Here is an 18,086-nt window from a genome sequence, read left to right on the forward strand (position 1 = left end):
GTTTCTTCTTCCAGTTATTATTTATGGTCTCTTTTATATCTCCTACTCCTAGTTTGTCTTTTTTTTCTTCATCATTTGATTACTATTTTATGTCCATGAATTTTTGACCAGCATAATAATTTAGCAGTTAAAATTAGTAAAAAAAAAAAAAAAAGTTTTGAATACTGCAAATTTTGCTGAAGTAATGATTTAGCTTCATAATCTAGGCATTCACTATGCAGTTCTCTATGAAGTGTTAATGCCAAAATAAGTTCATATTGTAACTTCCCAGATAGGCAATATTGGTTTTGTAAGTAGATAAAATTTGGCAAGATTTAAGTATGCCTCTTTAAGCTGACATCTTGCAGAAAGAAAGACCTATTTTTTTTGTATAGTACTTGGGAAGTGAGGTGGTGTGTTACTGTGTACCTGCTGAGTTTTTTTTTCTCTCTAGCTCTCTCTTGTTTATCCTGCATCTTTCATCTGTAGAATAGATATTTTGGTAGTGTGCTCCTTTGTGTTTTGTAATATATATATATATATATATATATATATATATATATAAATATATATATTACAAAAACACAAAGGAGCACACTACCAAAAATATCTATTCACAGATGAAAGATGCAGGATAAACAAAAAGAGAGCTAGAGAGAAAAAAAAAAATCAGCAGTACAAAAGTAACACACCACCTCACTTCCCAAGTACTATACAAAAAAATAGGTCTTTCTTTCTGCAAGATGTCAGCTTAAAGAGGCATACTTTAAAACTTGCCAAATTTTATCTACTTACAAAACCAATATTGCCTTCTGGGAAGTTACAATATGAACTTATTTTGGCATTAAACACTTCATAGAGAAAATGCATAGTGAATGCCTAGATTAGAGCTAAATCATTACTTCAGCAAAAAATTTTCAGTATTCAACACTTTTTTACAAATTTTAACTGCTAAATTATTATGCTGGTCAAAAATTCATGGACATAAAATAGTTTAATCAAATGATGAAAAAAGAAAAAGACAAACTAGGAGTAGGAGATATAAAAGAGACCATAAATAATAACTGGAAGAAGAAACCCCAGCATTAGATTGAGATCACAAAAGCCGTGTCCAGAACATAAGTTAATAAATGAAAAGCCTGTGTCATCCTCAGTATCTGCTAAGCCTGAAATGTGGTAACAGATAATCTCCCCTCACAGCCAAGAGGAATCATGCATATAGACCATGGCAATATATACTCACTGTTTGATGCTACACCAACCATACATGTAATAGAGAAATAGGCTTTAATTCACGGCACTCCATTATTGATTAATAATGAACACGCACAAAAATGTTCCTCTCCTTTCCCTTGTTTTTTCTTCTTCTTTTACAAGAAGGGGACTGTTAATTTCACACACCCATGAAGACAGGCAATTTTTATATCACACATGCAAAACTAAAGGCCAGTTATATATGATGAACATGACTGTTTTTATCTTATTAAGGGAAAGTAATTTCCCTAAATAAGATTATTCCCAACAGATTATCATCATTGCAGATCATTAAACTTCCCAAATTCTTAACTCAGCTTTAGATAAAGGAAATGGTAATTTTTAAAACCAAGATCAGATATTCAGGTATTTTAAAGCATTGCTTTCTGCCAAAACATTATTCTTCACTAAAAATAATCTATATACATAAAATAATAAAACTGACCAAATTATTTACTTTCACCCTTAGAGTCTTAATTCTAAATTCATAAAAAAGCTGATAATTCCTATTCCTACATCAAACTAAAAAAAGAAATGGAAACTAATATCTCAGTCCTAAACTCCTATATATGCACACAAAAATAAGTCATTTGAACAATAAAAATATCAAGTCTAAAAACTTCCAGACAATACTTGAGAAAAGTGAATGCATCTTACCCTCAGCTTCGAGTCCAGAATGGCAGTGCGCTTCCCTCTTCCCAGCAACTCTGAGGTGTCTTCCTTCTCATCCTCTTCCTCCTCACCACCATCATCATCATCCTAAAATAAAGTGATATTCGGTTCACAGTTATAAAATGCAGGTCTGAGAATTGAGTGCCATCAAAAACAGAGTGATCTTTCAAAAGGTCTGCCTTGTCAACAGCTAAGGCCATTAGTGGCTGTCACTGAAGGAGAGTAGAAATTGTTTCTAAAAATAATAGACAGTCAGCAGCAACCTAAATTTTTCTCACAGCACAGATTACACTTAAAAATATATACAATAAGCATATGAAGACAAGACCATTTCACAGAAACTTGCCCTTCACCCAAAACCTAATATTGCAATAACATTTTCATTTTACATATAACTATCTAAAGGAAAGTTTAAGTAAAAGACTTTCTACCTTTCTGATATACAACCTTAAGGAAAACACCAATTTTTCTTCAGCTTCTTTTTGCTTGATGCGGTCAGGACTGTTGCCGGTTGGCCCTGTCAACAATGATTTAGTTGTTACCTTTCATTCAGACTATATGGCACAGTATTTATCACTCAACCAATCATTTTCAAAATTTTTCAGAACATAAGCTGATGTGAAATGGACTACACTTACCTCATTGACAACTACAGTGTCACCAATAAAGAGAGCATATTTCTTCCCTTCACTGTCTTTGGCCTCTGAGTTTGTGAGGTCTGAGAAACCGAGATTTACATTGTACACCTGTCCCTTCTTGGCTGCTGAAGTCGTCTTTGGTCCAACCAAAAGTGAAGATTCACGGAACTCGATACCCATGCCAAACCTGGTGGTAGAAGACAGCTGTCTCTTAAAGCACACCACCAAATATCAAGTTGATATAGCAGCAACTTAATCTACATCTCCTTTTCTGAAATATGTTCAGAATTATTAATAAAGTTTTGACTCACCCAACTGCCTTGGTTAACTTATCAACCAAATCTTCTCGCTTAACTCTTTACATGCTTGTATACTTCATCGTACACATCAGATAATTTTACCCCATCCTGGAAAAAAAGTAGAATGCTTTGTAATTAACAACAACTGGGTCAAAGTTATTTGTATCTTTCCTTAAACATTTTAACAAAATAATGACTTACGAGTAAATATAGAACAACTCACGGAAAGATGTTACAGATAAATAAAGACAAACCTGTAATTTATTAATCATCTTGTAAAAAAGCTCAAGGAGAAACTCGTAATCCTTCTGCATGTTTCCTGCTGGGTTGACCATGAAAGTTCGACAGATATTGGAACAATAGTTCTTGTAGCGGACACCCATACAGCAGACAATGGCACCGAAGTGCATAGGATTTTTGTCACTGTTGAAGGTAAATAAAATGTATTCAACATCTCAAGCACTACTTATCTCTATGACAGAATGAAAAGTAAAAATGCGATCTGAAGAAATGCATATAAAATAATAAAAATAAAAATTCCAAATAAATATAAGCCAAATGTCATTCCAGCCCACAGTTCTAGAATGAAATAGAAGACAAACTACAAACTTCTGCATCAATACTCACCTGTAATGAATCTAACCAACCTAACCTCAGTGAACAAAGTTAGGCCTATCCTTAATATGAAATGAAAAGTTCTTTAAATATTACCTTGAAACACTGAATTTCAGGGCATAGTTCCCTCCAGACTGAATAATGGGAGGGTAACAAGGCTCTATCTGCTGTGTGTCATAGCTACCCACATACTTCTTGTCAGTCATGGCTTGCTCCACTCCCTCGGCAAGTTTTGCATGCTTTACCTACATGTATGAGATAAAATGAGTGGGTGTGAATTCTTCTATTTCACATAAACAAGCATGATTTTAGCAATAAAAAATGTGAAAACTATTTGCACTTTTTTTTTGTACAAAAAGTGAAAATAACAAGCAGAACAGGTTTTTGATTTCTAGTCACTCTCAAAGATGCATATCCATGCTCCAAGAACATGGATTCTGTCATCAACTGTCACCATTGGCTAAGAATCTCAACCAAAACTATATTCCAAACATGTTAAATCTCAATTCAAATTTAAGTAAATTTCATCATACAAAGAACTGCTGCATTTTCACTGAACCTTCTTGTCTTGTAAATGATGTCCATAATCTGTTCCTTGAGGTACTTGGAGAAAACATCAACAGTTGCATTGCTAGCCTTCTTGATAATAGCAATCTCAGACTCCTCCTTTGCAGACATTACTAGGGCCATGGTCGCACTCATATCAACCTGAGGTATAAATCCATTGTTAGCTTTGCTATCAAGATCAGTAAGATATATTTCATACATAACAGAAAAGTTCACACCAAGGCTAAAAATACCTGATGTGAAACTAATATACAACTACTATCACCACAGAGTTCTTGAAAGCATGTCTTAAGATACCTGTTCGAAGTTAGCTTCCTTCACTGCTTTTCTCCAAGCATCAATGAGCTCCGAAGAGAATTTATCTTTCGCATACACACCAATCTTTGAGCCTCCCTTCCTTCCTTTAATGGCATCCACCAACTTGGATATTTTGGGCCCTTTGGGTCTTTATCACTCTAAAGAAAAAAAAGAGTTACTATCAAAGCCAAAGGCATATATTTGAATTTGCAAAGAAATATTCATACAAAGAAAGTATATGGCATTACTCAATAGTCCTCTCTTTCTTCACCCGAGAGTTTGTCTTCATTTTCAGACGTGGAAATGTTTAAAAATCTTGGGACTATAAATGACTTGTGACATACCCTTTTCCCTGATGAGCAGCTTGACTGGAGGAACATTGCTGTTTTCATCTTTGTGCTTTTCTAAAAATTCCAGGATTTGGATCTGTAAAATTAAAAAGGTATATCATCCTCTTATCATATACAACCATAGGGTCCATGGGGAACAATGCTCTGAATCATTTAAATCAGTGGATTTCCTGCAGAAAAACATCAAAATTGTTTCGAAAGCATGCCACTCCTTATCTAGATTGCCCCAAATACTAATATAGGAAAGCTACTTTTGTTTCTCCAAATAGGAATGGTCTCAATTTTACCCAATGAATCTTTTCTTCATCAACTTTGCCACTATTCAAGGATTTACTACAGTCAAAACAAAGTCATACCTTCTTTTTGCTTGCAAGGGAAGTAAAGGGCCCTTTTTTCACAACAGACCATGATGGTGTCGGTGAGCTCGTATCCGAAAAGCCATGTCTGAGTTGCTGTCGACTTGGAATAAATAACTTTTTGGGTCTGCCCCACTGTTGACACCAGGGCATCAGCCTTTCCAAACCCATCTTCCTTGTTGTTTTCTGCTTTCTGCAATTACAAAATCACTGGCATTACAGTGGATGCTAAAAGCATGTTCCTTGATGTACATGTATAAAAAATAAATTCACAGCAATCTGGCTTAATTTCTGCTTAGGTGGAAGACTGATAAATGGATTTCAAGTTCTCTGTATGTGACTTACACACATTACTTTTCTGAAGAAAAAATTATCAACTCAAGCTATGTTTCCTGGAAATTGAATGCAACCTTATTTGGTAAGAATAGTAACATTCCCTCTAGATCTCATAGCACTGCAAATTCATGTATAAAAAAAATATGATACTCTACACAAAAATAAATAAAATAGATTTGTAGGCCTTAACACATCTGACAGAGGAAAAGAGGAAAAAAAAACAAAAAAAGGAAAAAGAAAAGGAGAAAAAAAAGCAGAAAAAAGAAAACCCAGCCAATATTAATGATTTCCTTTTTCCCAATTTCACACGACCTGCCACGACCCAACCCGTCCACCTCCTGCACGATCTAAATTCCCTTAACCTTACTGGGGGGGGGGGGGGAGCAGGAGATGGAGGAGGAAAAAGCTTCGCCAGCAAATCCTTTTCCGAGCATCACAAGCTTCACAAAACTCTTTCCCAGCTGCCTTCGTGCGCGAGGTCCAGCTCACACCAGTTCAACCAACATTGCATAATTGTTATTCCTCTCACAAGTCCAAACTGAAAAAGTGAACACTCCGTTCAGATTCTGCTCCCTAATGCAAAACAACAGCGGAAACGCGCGCGAAATAGCACCTGAAAAAAGAACTTTGGGTAAACACAAATCGTCACTCTCAGACCTGTTGCTACATAACATTCAAGGTCTTTGGCCAGAGACTGCACGAAAGGCTCCAGTGGTCTCGAGGCGACGGCAACGACAGACGACGAGGGTAAAACAGGCAGGCCAAAGCATAGCTGGGGAGGGGGGGCTGTTTTGGAGGGGGGGGGGGGACAAAACCACCTTGCCCTCAGCCCCGCAGGAGGGACGTCCTCCCTGGGCCGCCCTCAGGCCTCGGCCCGGCCTTCCTGCAATGCTGGCCGGCTGCCGGTCGCCCCCTGCAGTCCCTCGGGCCCAGGATTCCCTCGGGGCAGACCCTGCGGCGTGAGCCCCACGAGGCGGCGCTGGCGGGGAGGCCGACAGCCCGTCGGGCGCCGCTCGGCCCGACGGCCCGCGACGCCACTTCGGCCGACCGGGCCTCAGCCCCGCCGCCGCCGCCGCAGGACGCGACGCCGGAGTCACTCCTCCCCCTCGGGCCTGCAGGGCGGGAACCTCGGCCGCGGCGCCTGATGCTCGAGACGCGAACGGAGTCAGAGAGGCAGAAGCAGGGAAGCGCGAGACAGGCAGCTCACCTTCCAGGCCGAATAGACCTTGTTCATCCGCCGGAAGAAGGCGTCCTTGTCTATGTTGATGGACATCCCTCCGCCACTCGTGGACGAGCAGCCAGCGTCTGAGCGAGCTCGAGCCCGGGTCGGCGCCGCAGGAGCGAGTGGCGCGGGAGCGGAATGGCGCGGGGACGACACCGCCGCGAGAAAGACGCTCGCGATGCGCACGGCGGCGGGGGGGGGGGGAGGGCGTTCGAGTGTGGGCGGAATTCCGAGGGTTGGCTCGGCCTCGGGGTCGGGGGGGGGGTGGAGGGGGCGAGGGGGCCCGGGGCGGAGGGGTTCATTTCGGGGGTTGAGGGCGGCTGCGGGTTGGGGGGAATTCTTCTTTTAGCTGCCGGGTTGCTTTTCTGGCGGTTGCGAATGCTCCCGATTTTGTTTTCGCGCGTAAATATGTACGTGTGTGTCCCCGGTACGAGTAAATTATATATATATATATATATATAATATATATATATATATATAAATATATAAAATAAAATATATATATATAATATTAGAAATGATGGAAATGATAACAGTAATAATTGTATTAATTTTAATAGTTATAACAATGATAACAATAATAGTAGGAACAAATGGAATAAAAATAATAATGATAATAATAATGAAATGATAAAGATGAAGATAATGATAACAGTGATGATGATACTACTACTACTACTACTACTACTACTAATAATAATAATAATAACAAATAACAGTAACAGAAACAATGATAATAATGATAATAATAATAATAATAATAATAATAATGATAATAATAATATATAATAATAACAGTGTAATAATGATGATAATAATAATAATAATAATAATAATAACAATAATAATAATAATAATGATAATAATAATAATGATAATAATAATAATAAAAGTAAAAATAATAATAATGATAATAATAATAATAATAATAATAATAATAATAATAATAATAATTATAACAATACTACTACCACTTCTACTACTAATAACTACAATAATACTAAACAATTAAAATAATGATAATAATAATGATAATAATAACAATAATAATAATAATAATAATAATAATAATAATAATAATAAAAAATAATAATAATAATAATAATAATAATAATAATAATAATCAGCGCCCTGCTCACACACGTGCGCGGGCGATGCTACTACTACTACTACTATTATTAACACTGTTGTTATTATTCCTATCATCATTATTATCATTGTTATTACTCAATCAATAACGGTATGCTCATGCTTGAGCAGCCGTGGACCTCTCCACCATCCTTCGCCACTAAACTCGATCTTACGCTTTTCTTTCCACTTATACCATCGACAGCCCGCAAATATCTTGATATTGTCGCTCATCTTGTCTTTGGTTTGCCTCTTCCTCTGTTTCCTATCACCACCCCTGTCAGCAAGTTTTTCTCAATACTTTTACTTCTCATTACATGACCAATAAACTTTAATTTCCTCTTGTTCAAGTGTCCAAAAGTCGGTCTTTTACAATTTATTTTTCTCAGCACTTCATCATTCGTCTTCTTCTCTGTCCAGCTAATACCCAGTACTCGTCTGTAACACCACATTTCAAAACTATTGATCTTTTTCTTGTCTATCTACTTCAACACCCAACACTCAGAACCATATGATGCAATTGGGAAAACTAATGAGTTCAAAAACCTCAGCTTTGTCCGTAAGGTAATGCTTCGGTCTTTCCAGATGTTATTGAGAGCAACTGTGGCGCTTTTGGCAATGGTAATTCTTTTTTTTATCTCCGGTGAATCATCATATGTTTTATTTTAAAACAGCTCCAAGATAAGTGAACTTTTTCACATTTCCACAATCATTCCTTTGATTGTAACATGTTCATCATTGTTCATTGCCGGTTATCTTTGAATCTTCTTTGATCTTAGTTTTCTTGGCATTAAGAAATAAGCCACCCTTTTTCGCTTGCTTCTCTAACTTTATCTAGTAGTTGTTGTAGTTCATGATACTGCTGGCAATCAAAACATATCATCGGCGTACCCCCAGATTTGATATTTTGTATCCTCCAACTTTCCACAGTTCCTTCAAAATTCTCTAGAGCACCTCTCATAATTGTTTCAGAATATAATTAAAGAGGTGCGGAGATAGAAATGGCAACCCTGTCGTACTCCTTGTTTGACTTCAAAACCAAATTCTGTTAACCCATAAGTGGTTCTTACAGCTGCTTGTTGTTGGTCATACAAGGCTTTTATTAATTGGTGATGTGTTTTGGAAACTTCATATCGTACATGTTATTCCCAGAGGATATCGTGATCAACAGTATCGAAAGCTTTCACATAATCGATAAAAACACAGGTATAGGTCTTTTGATGTTCTCTGTTTTTCTCTATGATCAATTTTTAAATTTAGAATCTGGTTTCTGGTACCCTTTTCCAGGGCGAAAACCTGCTTGTTCGTCTGCAATTTTCCCCTCTTAACTTCAACTTCAAATTTTTTCAGCAATAATTTTCAACAAAAATTTTGCTGCTGTGGGCTTATTAAGGGAATTGTCCTATTATTGTTGCTTGGAGTGCGTCACCTTTTTAGGTATGGGAGTAAAGACTGATTTTTCCCAGTCTTCTGGCCATTTTCTTTCATTCCATATTTTTGTACAGAGTTTGTAGAAGAAGTATTCAAACTTCGCCAGCATTCTTAATTAGTTCTGCTGTTATTTCATCTATTCCGGGCTCTTGTTATTCTTTAAATTCTTTTATGGCTTTTATAACTTCGTTTCCCGCAGTGGCGGTGGTTCATCCTCGCTGTCATTGAGTCTAATTAATGTTGTTGTTAGATTTTTATTCTTTTTGTATAAGGGTTTGGGAAAAATATTGATTCCATCTATCTTTGACTTCTTTTCCATCACATAAAAACAAGTCCATCTTCAGTTTTGATAGTGTCATTGTAGGTTAAATTTTCGTGTGATGTTTCGTACTCCTTGGGAGAGTTCTTTAGTTGTCTTATTGATAGAAAAAGTTTTCAATTCCTTTTGGCAATGTTCATTTAAATATTTTTTTCCCTTTTCTTATCGCAATAAACTTTGAATTTTTGTATTTTGTTTTTTGTAAATTACTTTTTCAACTGGATTATTGATACCTTTTTATTTTAGGCATCTTCTTGTTTCAATTTTTACTAGTGTTTTTTCAGATTTTCCAGGGGGAATTTGTCTTTTTTTTTTTTGGCGATAGTTTCTTAAGCAGTGCTCAGCAAGAGTTCTTTCCTTCTTCCCACAACTCATTGGTGTTTTATCATCTTCACATTGATTGAGTATTTCAAATTTGTTTGACACTGCAATTCTGTAATTGTTATCAAGAGTTTTGTAGTCGAGCTTTAGAGGTGGTGTTGGCGCTCCATCTTTTTGAGTCTTATTTTAAAGTCGATAGTTAGTAGTTGGTGGTCACTGTTGCAGTCGGCACCAGGTCTTGTTTTCGAATTTTTTATGCAACTCTTCCATTTTTGGTTCAGCACAATGTAGTCAATTTTGGGTTTCGTGTTTTTTTTTGTCTGGTGAAAACCACGTGTACAAGTGTCTTGGGTGGTGTTTGGAACAATGTATTTGGGTATAACTAAATTATTTGTACTACAGAAAATTTAATAAAATCTTTACCTCTTTCATTTATATCTCCAAGGCCGAATTTCCACAGGTGTCATTTTTTAGATTATTTTTTCCTACTTGGCGTTTAGGTCTCCCATGATTATTTTACATCTCTGTTAGGGATTGTGTCTAAAGTATCTTGGAGAGAGTTATAAAAAAATTCCATTTCTTCACACTTGCAATATTGGTTTGGGGCGTAGCATTGTATGATACTAATATTATGAGGTTTTGCTTGTATTCTGACTTTTAAAATGCGATCATTTATTGGCTGTACCCAATTAGTGCATTTGCAGTTTTTTTCGTGAGAATCATAGCAACTCCGTGACTATAATTTCCTTCTTCTTTTCCAGAAAAAAAGAACTGTCTTGTTTTCTTTAGTTTTGAAACTTCCATTACTTTTCCAAAATTTGGGCTCACTGATTCCTAGTATTTGAATGTTTTATCTATCCATTTCGTTACAGACAGTATGTAATTTACCCATCTCTTTCATTTTCCTTACGTTCCACGTTCCGATTTTTAATGTGTTTCTTAATTGGACCTGTTTTCTTTATCTTCTTTGTCTTCCAGATGCATATTTAACATTGTCACCTGGTTGCCCACTAACTAACGCCGGGCCCCTGATAACCCACGCGCCCGGGGGATGTGGTATGAATTATCGTTTCTGTATTTAATCATGGTGTAGAGGTTTGTCAGGGGAAAATAAAAAGTTGAGTGGAATCCCCCCGGTCCTTCTCAACTCGCAGTCTCCAACTAATTAGGAGGAACTATCTCTGCCGCTTTTAAAACAGTTACACTGTAATACGCCAGACATATTATTTGGTGAAACCAGTAATCAGTAGATTGTTATTACTATTACTATTATTATTATTATTATTATTATTATATATCGTAATGCACACACAGATCGCCGCATGTGAGTGCACCAAGTGCGCACGCATCGCCCGCGCGCGTGTGTGAGCAGGGGCGCTGATTTGCATAATTCTAGGCAAATAGAACCTAGATTTTACGGTAGTGGGTGAGTCTATCGTGGATATAATGGGTTGGAAGCCACCAGCAATGATTGCCTAAACAACTACTCCCCTGGGAAGGGATCACTGCTTAGCCGCCCCAGTATAAAGACTTAGTAGGCTGCATGATGTCCACGGGGCGTCGAGTGGTGCGTCAAGCACCGTGCCCGCGGGGACGTGGAAATGCCAGTTGGTGATTGGCGCGGGATGTCCAACTTCTTCGCAGTGAGGCTGAAATGTATCCTGCTTCTGAAGTGAGAGTAGGAAGTGGGTGATAAAGTGTCGCCCGTCACACGGATCAACAAGGGACGCATCCCTCAGGGCAGAATTAAGTCTAACTCTTCCATTTATCAAAATCCGCCAGGTTACTAGGACGGGATAGTTCCCACCCCTGGCCCTGCGGTTCGGCCATCTTGTACTATCAATCAAAAGAAAAAAAGACTTAAATGGACAAGGGAAGAGTATAATGAGGCAATGTACTGCTTTTGCTATACACTCAAGGAGCCTGCTGCAGAAGTTGTGAACATATTTCTGTTAGTGTTCCATTTGCCTCAAACTTCAATCACCCTAGGTCGCTGGTAGTGACACGGTGTTTGATTTTAATTAGCAGATCTAAAGAAGAGAAAAGATAATAATAATAATAATAATAATAATAATAATAATAATAATAATGATAATTTTAAAAACCAAAACTTTGCCTGTTGTAATTGGAGCACTTGACCTTATAAAGAAAGGTACGGATAAGTTTCTTGAACAAATACCGGGAAATCCAAAATTAGAAGAAATCCAAAAAATAAATATTAACCAGCACAGGCATGTTCTCAGTAGAGCCTTATCGATCTGAAGTGTTTTTGTGTTCGTGAAAGGGTTACTAATGAAGAAGTTTTAAGAAGAGCAGGAGTTAAAAGAACCTTAATGAAAGTTATCAGGAAAAGACATGTGAATTTTTAGGACACGTAATGTGATGTAAAGGATTGGAAAACTTAGTGTTAACAGGAAAGATAGAAGGGAAGAGAAGCAGGGGTAGACAAAGGCAGAAGTTCATCACCAGCTTGAACAAAGATCTCAATATGGGCAGAAGTGACTTAGAACTGCTAAAGTTGTCAACAGACAGAACGGGATGGAAAACCATGATCGCCAACGCCCTGAAAGGACAAGGCACTTGAAGAAGAGGAAGAATTGACTTGTTGATGTCTTCAATCACCCGAGGTCGCTGGTAGTGACTCGGTGTTTGATTTTAATTAGCAGATCTAAGGAAACTTTGCATAAGTAATAATAATAATAATAATAATAATAATAATAATAAAAATAAAAAAAAAATAATATAGCACACACACACACACACACGCTCACACGCTCACACGCTCGCACACACACACACACCCCACACACATGTACACACACACACACACACACACACACACACACATGTAACACACACAAACACAACACACACACACACACACACACACACACACAATAACACCCACAACCAACACACATACATACACACACACACCACACAATATTTATTATGTTCCTCCCTCTTTCGAGATGAGCTGACTCATATCGAATGAATGAAGTCATGACTGCGCTTTACTTGGATTTAAGTGAGGGAGAGTTGCGCCCATCGTCAGCCCCCTCCTCGTCCCCTTTCCCATCTTGGTCAGGGGCCAGACATAGTCGAGACGGCTGGAGAAGGGCAGGATGCAGTGGAGGCCGCAGTGTCCTACGTGTCTCACGTGCCCGGTTGGCTCCACGACGCTTTGCTGGGTCCGCCCTGTTGTCCCCTTGAACCAGTTGGTTTCTTCCGCACAGGAAACAACTGGTTCAACGGGGCGAGACGGGGACCCAGCAAACAACAATACACCACACACACACAACATACCACCCACCCCACACCCCACAACACACCCCACACACACACACACCAACACAACACCACACACACACACACGCACACACACAATCAACACACAACACACACCATACTCACACACACACACACACAACACACCACACACATAAAACACACACAAAACAAAACACACACACACACAAAACCATACAACACACACAACACACAAACACACACCACCCCCAAAACACCCCACAAAACCCCCCCCAAAACACAACACACCCCACAAAAAACAACAACACACAACACTACACAACAACACCAACCACAACAACCAAAAACACCACACACACCACACACCAAAACACACCACACCACACACACAAAAAACACACACACAAAACACACCACAACACCAAAAACACACCACAACACAAAAAAACCACACACACACACAAAACCCCCACACACACACAAAACCCACACACACACACAAAAAACACAACACACACAACAAACAAAACCCCCACACAACAACACCACGACACCACCAAACACAAACCCCACACACACACAAAACCACCAAAACCACACAAAACAACACACCAACCAAACCCCCACAATAAACACCACAACAAAAAACACCACACACAAACACAAAAAACCCCCACACACAAACACACCACAAAAAAACCACACGCCACCAAAACCAAAACCACACACACACACACACACAACACCACACCCCACACAACACACACACAACACACACACACACACACACACACACACACCACACAAACACACGTACGAGCACAAATGGCGATTTCGTCTTGAGTTCTTTATGCGCTCGCTTTGCTCTGCGGACGCTGCTACCACTCCTGCATTCCCCATGAGTGCCAACACCAACAAGGTATTTGACGGAATTACAACGAAGAGACTGACTAGCTAGCATGTTTAGGCTCTGCTACTTGGCCCGCTCGTGACTAAGCTGGGGGACGGCACCTTCGGCAGCGTGTACTCTGTTAACTACGAGGGAAGGACGTGCGCCCTGAAGATTCCTCGGCTCTGGACGTGCGTCTCCAACTTCGCAAATGAGGTGCTGCTGATGGAGCGCTTAGCGGGGGCCGGCGGTGCCCCTGAGCCCTTGGGCTTCTGCCCGACGAGCTGGCTTTCCTCATGACCTTCTGCGGAAATACACGTTAAAGGAGCATTTGGCCCGACGGCGAACTCCGGCGGCCTCTCGCTCCAGCACGTCCTCATCCTGGCCCTGCGCCTGCCCGAGCGTCTTCAGGAGATTCACCGTGGGGGCTTATCCACTGTGACCTGAAGTGCAACAACGTCACGCTTAAGCTGGACGCCGAGGGGAACCTCGAGTCCATCCACATCATCGACTTCGGTCTCTCTTGCCGCGTTGGGGATAGGCGCCCGTCCGGGTAAAAGCCCAATAAAATGCCTTGGTACTGCAATTGCTATTTCAACGGATCCCCTTTGTCGGTCCCTGTGATCTCCCCCGGCCTCAGCTCATCTTCGGGGAAGCTGTTCAACGGCAGAGACGACGTCCCCCCTCAACATATTCGAAGTGATCGGCTGTGGACGAGCCCCGAGCATGATAAGCGCCTCGCCCTAGAGAATGTGCGGCGGTACTTAGCCAAGGAGCTCTCCGCCTGTGCCTCCCCCCTTGCCCACGCTGGGGGGCAGCCAGCACTTGCACCCACCCCTCCACGGAGGAGAGGGCAGAAGCCTGTGCCTCCCCCTTGCCCACGGGGGAGAGGCAGCCCGAAGCCCGTGCCTCCCCCCTGCCCACGGAGAGGGGCAGCCCAACCCCGAGGCCACGCCCCTCGAGGACTCCCCTCAAGGCATCATGCACGTGCTGGACTCATCGTGGAGAAAAAGAGGCCGAGAGGGGAAAGGTGGCAAGCATTCTGGCTCAGTTCTGCGCCGACGCGGGCCCTGCCCGTCGTGTCCATTCCGGTGCTTAGGAAGTACACGAAACGGCAGTACATGGTGAGCGCCGGCGCCGACGGCAAGGTGTTCCACCGTGGTCATACAGTGGTCAAGCACGCCAAGAGTCTGAACGAAGTTTTAAGGGTCTTCTCGAGGCCATGAAGCTGAGGGCGTTTTGGTGGGCAGCGTGGCGGCCGGCACCTCTACGGAGTCTGCCCCCATATGCTGTGTCTCTTGGTCACTGAGGCCGCCCCGCCTGGCAAGCGCCCTCGCGAGGACGAGGACGAGCGGCCCGAAAACGAGGCCGCTCCAGGCGAGGAGCAGGTCGCTCTCCCGCCGGGGCAGATCGCCCAGGCGCCTGAGAAGAAGCGTGCCCCCGGAGACCAAGAACAGGTCGCTCGCAGCCCCGTCCACTGCAGACACGCCCAATGATCAGAGGTGTCGCCCGGAACCCTCGCTGTCTTCTCGAAGGGCACGCGGGTCCACCCACCCCACCCCACCCACCGACAAACACGCTCACACATCTAAACATTAATTCCATACATACCTATTCATAGATTCTTCTAGTGCTCTGTCGTACAACAGGTCCTTTTTGGCATCCATTTTCTTCATGACCCTCTATTCTATTAAGAGGTGGCTCCATACTCTGCAGGACCAGACTGCAACTCATGCAGTTTATACTCATACCTTGGAGTAATACATATTCTTTTTGGCGATAGTTTCTTAAGCAGCGCTCAGCAGTTCTTTTCCTTCTTCCCACAACTCATTTGGTGTTTTATCATCTTCACATTGATTGAGTAATTCAAATTTGTTTGATACTGTCATTCTGTAATTTTTATCAAGAGTTTTGTAGTCGAGCTTTAGAGGTGGTGTTGGATGCTCCATCTTTTTGAGTCTTATTTGAAAGTCGATAGTTAGAGTTTGGTCACTGTTGCAGTCGGGACCAGGTCTTGTCTTGGCTTTTTTTTTACAATTTTTTCCCTTTCTGGTTCAACACAATGTAGTCAATTTGGTTGCGTGTTCTTTTGTCTGGTAAAACCACGTGTACAAGTGTCTTGGGTGGTGTTGGAACAATGTGTTGGTTATAACTAGATTATATGTACTACACAATTCAATAAAATCTTCACCTCTTTCATTTATACCTCCAAGAGGCCAAATTTTTCCCCACAGGTGTCAATTTTTTTTTTATTTTGCCTATTTGGGGCGTTGAGGTCTCCCTTTGATTATTTTTCCCCCCCTTTTCTGTTGGGGGATTGTATCTAAAGTTTTTTGAAGGGGTTTTTTAAAAAAAATTTTCCCTTTCTTCATCCTTGCAATTTTGGTTGGTGCGTAGCATTGTAAAATACAAAATGTTATGGGGTTTTGATTGTATTCTGATTTTTTAAAATGGGGATAATTTTTGGGGCTGTATCCAATTCCCACAAGGCCGCGGTGGCCGAATGGTTAGGCATCGGACTAAAAACTGTCCCCGCGGCAATCTGAGTTTCGAGGGTTCAAAATCCCCCGGCGGCCCCGTTGTTTCCCTTTGGGCAAGGAACTTCCCCTCGATTGCCTACCTAGCCCTGGGTGGCCAACCCAAAGCCCAAGTCAGTGCGGTCCCAAGCCCGGATGAAAAGAGAGAATGAAAACTAAAAAGGAAACCCCGGGGGAACTCTCCGTGGAAAGGGAAACTGGGGACCCTACTCTACTCACCCCAAGGGGACCCCAAAAACAGGGAAAACTAAAATTAAGAAACATGCTGGGGCCCACGGCCTCAGACATGAACCAAACCTTTTAAAAAAAGGAAGACCCAATTTACACGGTGGCCAAAGGGTTTTAGAGCATCAGCCCTAAAGACTGTCCGACGGTAACCCTGAGTTCGAGGGTTCGAGTCCCCGGCCGGCGGTTTTTTCCCCTTGGGGAAAGGGAACTTAAACCTCGATTGCCTGCCTACCACGGGGTGGCCCAAGCCACCCTCAAGTAAGTGCCGGGTAAATGGAGATGGTGACTGGGATAAAAAAAAAAAAAAAAAAAAAAAAAAAAAAACCCACCGGGGGGAAAGGGGCAATGGAAAAAACCAAACCCCCCTCTAAATTCCCAAAAAAAAAACCCAGGGAAAACCCATGATCGCCAAGGCCGCGGTGGACGAATGGTTTAGGCCCTCGGGCTCAAGACTGTCACGCGCCAATTGAGTTTTGAGGGGTTTTAGCACCGGGGGCCGGGGCGTTGTTCCCTTGGGCAAAGGGGCCCTTACCCCGATTTCCTACTTCCCCCTGGGTGGCCAAACCAGCCCAAATCAGTGCTGGTAAACCCAAAAAAAAAAAAAAAAAAAAAAAAAAAAAGGGGAGAGAAAAAAAAAAAGGTAACACCGGCACCTCCGTGGAAAAGGGAAATGGGGACCCTACCACGTACTCACTTCCCAAAATCACACAACATGAAAATATTTAAATATTTGCTGGACCACGGCGGCTCAGACATGAACCTACCGTTAAAAAAGAGAAACCAATTAGTGGATTTGCAGTTTTTTTTGTGGGGAAACATGAACCCCCCGTGACTATAATTTCCCTTTTTCTTTTTCCCCCCAAAAAAAAAAAACTGTCTTGTTTTTTTTTGTTTTGAAAATTCCATTACTTTTCCAATTGGCTCAGATTCACTAGTATTTGAATGTTGTATCATCCATTCCGTTTCAGACAGTTTTGGAATTTACCCCCCAATCTTTCATTTTTTCCCTTTCGTTTCCCTGGGCCAATTTTTTAAAGTGTTTTTTTTAAATTTGGGCATGTTTTCTTGTCTTCTTTGGGCTTTTTAGATGTTTTTTAAAAAATTTTCAGTCTGGGTTTTTTTCCCCTGAAAAAAACGCGCCCCTTGAAAAACCCACGCGACGGGTGATGTGGTTAAAAATTACAATTTTGGGAAATTTTAAACATTCAGGGTTTTCAAATTCTGTCTCAAGCACCTCTTTAATATAATTTTGAAACAATTTTGAGTGGTGGGTCTAAAATTTTGAAGGAAATGTGGATGTTTTAGGATACAAAATATCAAAATTTAGGGACCCGATATATTTTGGGTTTTTATTGCCAGCAGTAAACACTGAACTACA

General features: G+C 41.1%; 1 pseudogene; it reads right to left on the reverse strand.

Annotated features, from left to right (window-relative positions):
- Positions 1-1,026: 1,026 nt before the first annotated feature.
- LOC119569825 lies at positions 1,027-6,642 on the reverse strand (annotated as a pseudogene).
- Positions 6,643-18,086: the final 11,444 nt, after the last annotated feature.

This window comes from Penaeus monodon, unplaced genomic scaffold, assembly GCF_015228065.2.
Source record: "Penaeus monodon isolate SGIC_2016 unplaced genomic scaffold, NSTDA_Pmon_1 PmonScaffold_1891, whole genome shotgun sequence".
Lineage (NCBI taxonomy): Eukaryota > Metazoa > Arthropoda > Malacostraca > Decapoda > Penaeidae > Penaeus > Penaeus monodon.